Source organism: Aotus nancymaae, unplaced genomic scaffold (assembly GCF_030222135.1).
Source record: "Aotus nancymaae isolate 86718 unplaced genomic scaffold, 86718_ANA_hifiasm-v0.15.2.pri h1tg000040l, whole genome shotgun sequence".
Lineage (NCBI taxonomy): Eukaryota > Metazoa > Chordata > Mammalia > Primates > Aotidae > Aotus > Aotus nancymaae.
This window is the reverse complement of record NW_026988454.1, coordinates 44,577,411-44,586,683: the sequence shown is the minus strand read 5'-3', so window position 1 is coordinate 44,586,683 and position 9,273 is coordinate 44,577,411. Positions and strand designations below refer to the sequence as shown.

The window sequence follows — 9,273 nt, the reverse complement described above, 5'->3', positions numbered from 1 at the left end:
TCTTCAGGGGACAGTGCTTTCAACTCCATGCTTGGCTATCAATTACCCAGAGCAGACCCCTGACATGGTAGAGGGGTCTGTGTACACATGCTTATCACTGTCCGATATACTTGCTTAACTATTCATGCATATGGCATTTGTATCTATTACCTCTATTCCCCTATCTCCCACTAGAATGTTTTCATAAGAGTATGAAATGTTTTTTGTTTACTGTAGTATCCTATAAACAGACTAAAGTAGCCAAAGTTTTTTTTTTTTTTTTTTTTTTTTGGAACCCTTCATGAATTTGCGTGTCATCCTTGCACAGGGGCCATGCTAATCTTCTCTGTAACGTTCCAATTTTTAGTATATGTGCTGCCGAAGCGAGCACAGTAGCCAAAGTTTTAACCAAGAAACAGATTTACATGCTATGTGCTAAGTACTAGGAATTTGAAGATGTCTATGAGACTACCTTGAGTCTCTGCTATGAACAGGCATTGTGAGTGTTGCCAGGGATACAACCTTGAAGGAAATGAGGTGAAGGTGGGGCACTCTAGGTGGTGAAGATAGATAATTAAAAAAAATTCAAGTCATTAGATAATTACAGTTTTGATAAGTGCCACAAAGGAAGTCCCAGGTATTAGGAGAACATAGCTGGGATCTGGCTTGGATGGTTTTGTTTTAGTAGGTGGCTAGAAAGGTAAGAGTGGGCAGGAGAGGGCTCCCCTCATACTGCACCAGGAAAGTCAGGTGACCGTCACGTGATGGTCAGGCAGTTGTCACACTACCACTTTAAAATAATAATTGTTCACAGCCAGCACCAGGGAAAGGCAGTTTTCCCCATAGATAGAAAAAAGCTGAAACTGGTGATCAGCAGCTTCCTGATGAGATCTCAGGAGCTTAGCAAGTGGGCTCACACATATGCACTAAGAGGCAAAATGGTGGACTTTAACGGGTATATGACCTTCTGCGCCCATTCCACAGCGAGAGAGAAAGGTGTCTCAGGTGCGCATGCGTACACTCCAGCAAACACACTGCTCATGCCCCCCTCCCAAGTGCTAGCAGGTCATTGTACATGTGAACAACCCACCCCAAGGGAAGAATCAAGGGAGAAGGGACGGAAGACCCAGAATGATGCCAACATAAAAACCCCCGCTGGCTCACGCCTGTAATCCCAGCACTTTGGGATGCCGAGGTGGGTGGATCATGAGGTCAGGAGTTGAAGACCAGCCTGGCCAAGATGGTGAAATCCCGTCTGTACTGAAAATACAAAAATTAGCTGGGCGTGGTGGCGGGTGCCTGTAATCCCAGCTACTCAGGAAGCTGAGGCAGGGAATTGCTTGAACTTGGGAGGTAGAGATTGCAGTGAGCCAAGATCATGCCACTGCCCTCCAGCCTGGGTGACAGAGCGAGACTCTGTCTCAAAAAAGCAAAAGCAAAAACAAAAACCAACCAGAAAACAAAAAACAAAACCAAAAAAACCCCCCAAAAACGAAAAACCAAAAAATAAAACCAAACCAAAACAAAAAACTCAAGTCAAAAGTTCAAACCCTGCACTTGTACTTGAAGTTGCTTGCTTGGGCCTCTTCCAAGTGTACTTTTTGTTCCTTTTGTTCCCGCTATAAAGCTTTTTTTTTTCTTTTCTTTTTTTTTTTTTTAAGACAGGGTCTCATTCTGTCATCCAGGCTGGAATGTAATGGCATGATCTCAGCTCATTGCACCTTCCACCTCCCAGACTCAAGCAATTCTCCCACCTCAGCCTCCTGAGTAGCCGGGACAACTGGCACACGCCATCATACCTGGCTACTTTTTGTTTCTGTTTATTTTGTAGAGATGAGGTTTCACTATGTTGCCCAGGCTGGTCTCAAACTCCTGAGCTCAGATGATCCACCTGCCTCAGCCTCCCAAAGTACTAGGATTACAGGCATAAGCCACTGAGCCATGCCCCTGCGCTATAAAGTTTTTGAGTCAACTTTCACTCGTGTTCTAAAACTTGCCTCAGTCTCTTCTTCTGCCTTATGCCCTTCAGTCAAATTTTTTCTTCTGAGAAGACAAGAATTGAGGTGGCTGCAGATCCATACAAATTTGCTGCTTGTAACTTGGATACTCGTCACCCCTAACAGTTTGATGCATTCTAGGTACCCTATTTAATATTGCTCAGAACATTAGACAGAAAGACAGATGAGTTTATTTAGTGCTCTTCAGATGTACGGTATGGGTGCTTTCTTTCTCCATTTCTCTATCAGCCCTGTACATTTCCAACCAGAGACACCCACACACATCTATAGAGCTAAGACAAAGACACAAAGCTCCTAGGTTGATTTTACTTCAAATAAAATTCTGTGAAACAGGGATGTGAATTGGATATTCTGAAATAAGTCAAATGTTTGGATTAAGAAAAAGAATTGCCCTAAAATGGAAATTAGTAACACCACAAAAGACATGGATTTAATTAAAGTCATTTAAATGCCTGATCCTGATAAAATAATTTTGCTTTTCTATGGTTGCAGGCTTCATATGCAATGGTAAAATGCAATTTGAGGAGTTTTTATTTTGAGATGCCGTGCTAACTCCATGCCCACAATAATCTCCACGAACCCTTTGATGACACTTTAATTCAAGCCAGCAAAATGGTGAGTGAACTTTATTAGGGGCAATACAACATAAAGATAAATTACTTTAAACTATATTTTTTCTCTGTCTTACGAATACTTCATTGACGAGACAGCAACCCTTTACTGCCCTCCCCTGATCTGTTGTGGAAATACTGCTTCTGTTGGAGAAAACGAAATTCTTCTATGATAGTACTTAGAAAAGAACATTTGGACTTTTCATCCCATGGACAAACTTAAATCGCTTCTTTTCTAGGATGCAATATCGTCTATATTTCAAATTGCTGTACATTCGCTTCTCCCCAAAAGTAATAAAAAGAAACTATAGCATTCAAGTGATGCTATCTTAGAGCCCCGGTATCTCCTGAGTGGTGCTAACTTTTCTTCTCTTTCCAGAAATGTTACTCTATCTCATTAAAAAAAGTAGAGGTGGGAATAACTAAATTGAGTCAAGCTCACTCTCTAATATAGTTTTACTTCATGCAAAAGGGACTTTCTATTGAACTTGTGAGTATTTAATTGAATTCCAGTAGCTCAGATACAACTTTATGGGAAATTCGTTGCCCCTATCTTCCAGCCTGAATGTCAAATTAAAATAGGTGGAGAAGCTGAGAGGGTATCCTGTTTAAATGGGGTGCTTAGACCATTTACATTCAAGTTTAATATTGATATGTGAGGTTCTGATCTATCGTGATGTCATTAGCTGTTTGGTTGTAGTTTCTGCTGTTATTTTGCTTTCTGGTCATCTGTAGGCTTTGTACTTCAATGTGATTTCTGTTTGTTTTAGAATTATGGAATGTTAGAACCAGAAGTAAATCAGAGTTAACAAATCAAGTGCGAGCCCTTTGTGATAGTTAATACTGAGTGTCAACTTGATTGGATTGAAGGATACAAAGTATTGATTACTGTTGTGTCCGTGAGGGTGTTGCCAAAGGAGATTAACATTTGAGTCTGTGGGCTGGGAAAGGCAGTCCCACTCTTAATCTGGGTGGGCACAATCTAACCAGCTGCCAGCATGGCTAGAATATAAGCAGGCAGAAAATTGTGAAAAGAGATACTGGCCCAACCTCCCAGCCCACATCTTTCTCTGGTGCTGGATGCTTCCTGCCTTCAAATACTGGACTCCAAAATTCTTTAGTTTTGGAACTCCGACTGGCTCTCCTTGCTCCTTAGCCTGCAGACAGCCTATTGTGGGACCTTGTGATTGTGTGAGTTAATGCATATTAAACTCCTCTTTAGATATATATATATCTATTCCATTAGTTCTGTCCCTCTAGAGAATCCTTACCAATACACCCTTGAATTAAAATATGCTGAAACCAAGGTCCAGAGAGTGAAGTGATGTTCAAGGTCAGTAATAACACAGTAAAACAGAGGTTGATTCTGCTACTCCTGATTTCCTTTTCCACGTAGGGTCTGCTTCATGGCCTGAGTTTGGAAAACTCATCTCCAATGTGTGTACCTGGTAAACACACTGCATTTTTCAAACCCTTAATATTGTTGTGCTGCCCCCTAGTGATAAAGATTATCCACTACAGCTACAGAACTTGGCCCAAACATGCTCCTCCCTCTGTATTCATTCAGTTGACTAATATTTATTGAGGTCCACACTATGCCAGCCACTCTCTAGACACTGGAGTTTCAGTAGTAAAAAAGCAATGCAATATCCCTGTCAAATACATTAAATAACACATAAGGCTATGGAGATGATAAATTAGAGAAGGGAGCAGGCATATGTGGCTGGAGAATTGCAACTTTAAATCATGTGTTCCTTAGGTTGGTCTCTCTGGAAGTAAGACGTTTGAGAAAAGACTTGAAGGAAGTGAGAGCATAAGCCGTGTTGGAGCTGGGGGAGGCATGGCCTGGGCGGAGGAAGTGTGAAGATGCCAAGGATCAAGAGGGCATCTGCTGATTCTGAGGAATGATAAAGAGACCATTGTGCTCTGAGCTGAGTTAGATGCGGAACATAGAGACAAGCACAGAGCCATGCAAAGGCAGAGAAAGGAAGGACCAGTGGGGCCTGTGGGCTACAGCAAGAGTTTGGTTTTTCACTGGATATGGGGAGCACTGGCCTTTCATGAGTAGAGGTGTGGCATCAACCTTCGGAAGCATTTATAGTCCTCTGACTGCAGCATTGCGAATACACTGGAGTGGGGGCCAGCATGGAAGCAGAGAGGCCTGGCATGGGGCCATTGCAATAACTGAGGCAAAGTGATGGCAGTGAGTATGCAGGAGGCGGCTGTGAGGTGAGACCCTGCGCCTGTCCTGGAGTTAGAGCCATTAGCCTTTGCCGATGATTCGATGGAGGAGGTGTGGGAAATTGCTGTGAGGTGAGACCCTGCGCCTGTCCTGGAGTTAGAGCCATTAGCCTTTGCTGATGATTCGATGGAGGAGGTGTGGGAAAGAGACAATCAGTTTTGATCCCCAAATGTTCTACCTGGACATGAAAGAATGGAGTGGCCAGTAAATGCATTAAGAAAAGGATGAGTCAGAAGCAGATTCTCAGATTCTCAGAAGATGAAGAGCTCAGTTTAGAATGTGTTCATGTTTCTATTTATCTACGTATTGATTACTTACAGCGCTCTTCCTTCCCTCATGTAGATCTAAATTACCATCTGGTATAATTTTCCTTCTCTCAGAAGAACTTCCTTTAACATTTCTTTTAGTCCACATCTGCTGGTGACTAATCCCCTCAGCATTTTCTGAAAACATCTTCATTTTACTTTCAGTTTTGAAAGATATTTTCACTGGAGATGGAATTCTGGGTCAGCAGTTCCTGCCTCCCTCCTACCCCTACCCCAATCAATAAGTTTGGTTGCTTCAGTGTCTTCTGACTTTTATAGTTTCTGACAGGAATTCTGTTGTCATACTGATCTTTGTCCTCTGACTCTATTATACTTTTTTTTCCTGGTTGATCTTAAACTTTTCACGTTGTCATGTGTTTTCAGCAATTTGATTATAATGTGCCGTGTGGTGCCCTGTATGTAAGTCCTAATAAACTCATCTGGTTGTCAAGCTGGACTTGTCCCAGTCACTCTCTGGTCTCTCGGCACCTTACTAGTTTTTGAGGGGAGAATGTTATAGTCCTAAGTTTTTCTCATAACAGTAGTTTGATTTGATGTGCTGGAGGGTATTACCAAAACACAAAGGAAATCTTTTCTCTCTGCTTTGCATTTTGTAGAGTTTATCACTGGAACCCAGTATTTTCTTTCTTTAAAAATTATGTACATACATATGTATAAATTATGAACATACATATGTGTAATTTATGTACATTCTATATATGTATATGTAATTTATGTAAATTATATATGTATCTCTCTCTCTCTCTATATATATGTATATATGTGTGTGTGTATATATATTGCCTGCGACAAAGCTTCAGGAGGTCCTGAGAACATGTGCCCATGGTGTGGTTTTCTTTATCTTTCTTCTGTTTGGGGTTCCTAAAGTTTCTGGGGTATGTGGGTTTATGTTTTCATCAAATTAAGAATATTTTTGATAATTATTTTTTTCTGTCACTTCCCTTTACTGAGTTCAACTACATGCTGTTAGACGGCTTGATAGTGTCAAGCAATATTATTGATAAGGTCATGACGCTTTGTTCATTTTTTAAAAACGTCTTTTTGTCTCTGTGCTTTATTTTGGATATTTTCTATTGCTTTAAGTTTTCTTTAATATTTTCAAGTTCACTGATTTCACTTTTGTAGGGTTTAATCTGTTGTTAATCTTTTTTGTTACATTTTTAATTTCTGATATTATACTTTTATCTCTACAAACTATATATGTAATTAAAAAAAAATCTACCACTTCTTCCCTCATAATGTTAATATTTTCTTTGACTTCCCTAAGTGTATGGAGTATAATTATAATAGAATTTGAAATTTTCTGTTTGCTAATTTCATCATCTCTGTAAATCTAGTTCTGTTGCTATTGAGTGACTTTCCTTCTGGTTATGAGTCCTATATCCTCTGTCTTTGATGTCTGTTATTATTATTATTTTTAAAATTATTATTATTATTTTTGAGATGGAGTCTCACTCTGCTGCCCAGGCTGGAATGCAATGGCACTATCTTGGCTCACGGCAACCTCTGCCTCCCAGGTTCAAGCCATTCTTCTGCCTCAGGCTCTCAAGTAGCTCAGACTACAGGCATGTACTACCACACCTGGCTAATTTTTGTATTTTTAGTAGAGACGGGGTTTCACTATGTTGGCCAGGCTGGTCTCAAACTCCTGACCTCAAGTGATATGACTGCCTTGGCTTTCCGAAGTGCTGGGATTACAGGCATGAGCCACCTTGTCCGGCTTGATGTCTGTTGTTTTATTTGAAGACAGATACTATACATTTTGTGTTGTCAGGGGCTACATTTTGTCATATTCCTTTACACAGAGCTGAACGATGTGCTGGCACGCAGTTAGTTAAGTTTTTTGGGTTCCGTATGATTCTTCTGAGGCCTGCCTTAAGCTTTGTTAGGGTGAATCCAGGGCACCTTTTGGTTCAAATTTAACTTATCCCCAATACTAAGGGGACACTCTTCTGAGTATTTTACGCAGTGCTCCACGTATTACAAGGTCTTTCTCCTTTGGCTGGTGGAAACATTGAGTATTTTCCACCCTGTGTGAGTGTTTAGAATTTTTCTGCCTGCTGCTTTTTAAAGGGGTTTCCTCCAGACTCAGATAGTTTTCTGCCACCTGTGATCACATCGGTGCTCAGACAATGACTCGAGGTGCTCTTCTGCAGTTCTTGAATCCTCTCTGCCTCACAAATTCTAGCTGCTCTGGCCTTTCTCAACCGAGATTTCTTTTCTACTCATTGAGATACCTTGGCTCTGGGTTTCTTCTGCCTCTTCTATAGCCCGGAAACTGTCTAAGCAGTAAGTTGATAGTAAGCATAGGGCTCATCTTACTCATTTTTTTCTTCTCCTGGGGAATCACCGTGCCTACTACCAATGTCCACTGCCTGAAAATTATTGTTTCATATATGTCGTCTGATTCAGTAGATGTATAAGGCTAGGATTCTGCTGCTGGTGGTTAAATCCAGTTTCTGTTATTCCAAATTGATAGGAAGCAGAAACTCTTAGGGCATTTTAATTTTGGGATATGTCTGTTGAACATGCAAGTACTCATGTCATGTAGGAATTTAGATACACGTGTTTGGAGATCAGGAAAGAGATTGAGATTAGAGATACACATTTGTTATGTGTATTACATTTAATCACATTTTGCCTTGGAAAATTTCTTCCCAATGGTTCCAACCCTTTTGTGAGAACTAAATTATTACAAGTTCTATTTTATCAGGTGTCAATAAGGAGATGATAGACTAAATAAACTAAGGAATAGTGTCATTGAATCACACTTTCTGGGTACATATTTATTTGTTAGTAAGACCTACCCAGAGTCACTATTTTTGCCAACTAAACGTAGATAAATTTAACCGGAATTGCCACTTCTTTTCTGTTAATAGCAGCTTCCTGAAGTGCTATGTACAGAAGAAATCGGAGGTCATGCCCAGGTTCAGAGGGAAAGAGTGGCATGGCTGATTACTTATTTCTGTTGTGGAAGCAGGGAGGAGAACAGAGATGATTGTACCATGTGTTATGCTGCCTGTTGTGGCATAAAACAATAAATTGATATATTTGAGACAAGCGATATACAAACAGCATAATATAGACTCTCAACTGTCTTTTTTATTGAGGAGAATATTAGCTATTTATTCAGAATAACTCATAAGCATACATTCCTAGCCCCAAATTAGTTAATAACACAAATTCATGTTGCATTTTCTCTAGTACAATGTGGTTGGAAAATGCAACATCTCCTTATGCAAATCATAGGTAGTTGTAGTGGGACAGGTCCCCTGCCAGGTTACCCAAGGGTATATGTCAGCCACCCGAACCCTGAAGGCTGGGCAGTGAGCCAAGGCCATGGCGCCTACCCCAGGTGTTCCTGAGAACCCAAACATCCTGGAGAATATCTGAGAACATACCAAGAAAAACAGTCTCATTGCTCAAACACAGTCGGCAAAGAGCCAAAAAATTAGCTTAAAAGCATCCCACCATCCAGGAGTGCCTGTATGTAAGTAAAAATAAACTTATCTACTCATCAATCTGGACTTGTCTGAGCCATTCTTGGTCTCTCGGCACCTTCCAGTTTTCTTTTTGAGAAAAGCAAGGGGGTAATCTGCCTCCATGATCCAGTTATCTCCCACCAGGCTCCTTCTCCAGTGGAGTTACAATTCGACATGAGATTTGGACAGGGACGCAAATCCGAACCATATTGAATATCTAAGCTTATTTCTGAGACTTTTCCTTGTAGCCAAATGACACTCTGGGATTACAGAACACACCAGACAAGTCTTGAAAGACCTCAGCCACATAAGATAGACGAATTGTTCCTGATTGATACTCTTCAAACAGGTAAATTTAATCCAGATAACAGGGTCATGATAGTTAATTTTATGTGTCAACTCAACTGGGTTAAGGGTGCCCAGATAGCTGGTAAAACATTATTTTTAGGTTTTTATAGGGGTGTTTGTGGGGGTGTTTCTGGAAGACACTAGTATTTGAATCAGTGGATTGAGTAAAGAAGATCCTCTCTACTAACGTGGGCAGGCATCATTCAATCCAAGATAGAACAGAAAAGTGGAGGAAGGGCAAATTCTCTCTCTCTTTCCCACTGAACT

At 40.7% G+C, this 9,273-nt stretch overlaps 1 non-coding gene across 1 annotated transcript; it reads right to left on the bottom strand.

Annotated features, from left to right (window-relative positions):
- Positions 1-262: 262 nt before the first annotated feature.
- Positions 263-370, bottom strand: LOC135268500 (U6 spliceosomal RNA). The gene has a single exon (XR_010336815.1). It is a non-coding gene; the product is annotated as a U6 spliceosomal RNA (small nuclear RNA).
- Between the last annotated feature and the right edge of the window lie 8,903 nt (positions 371-9,273).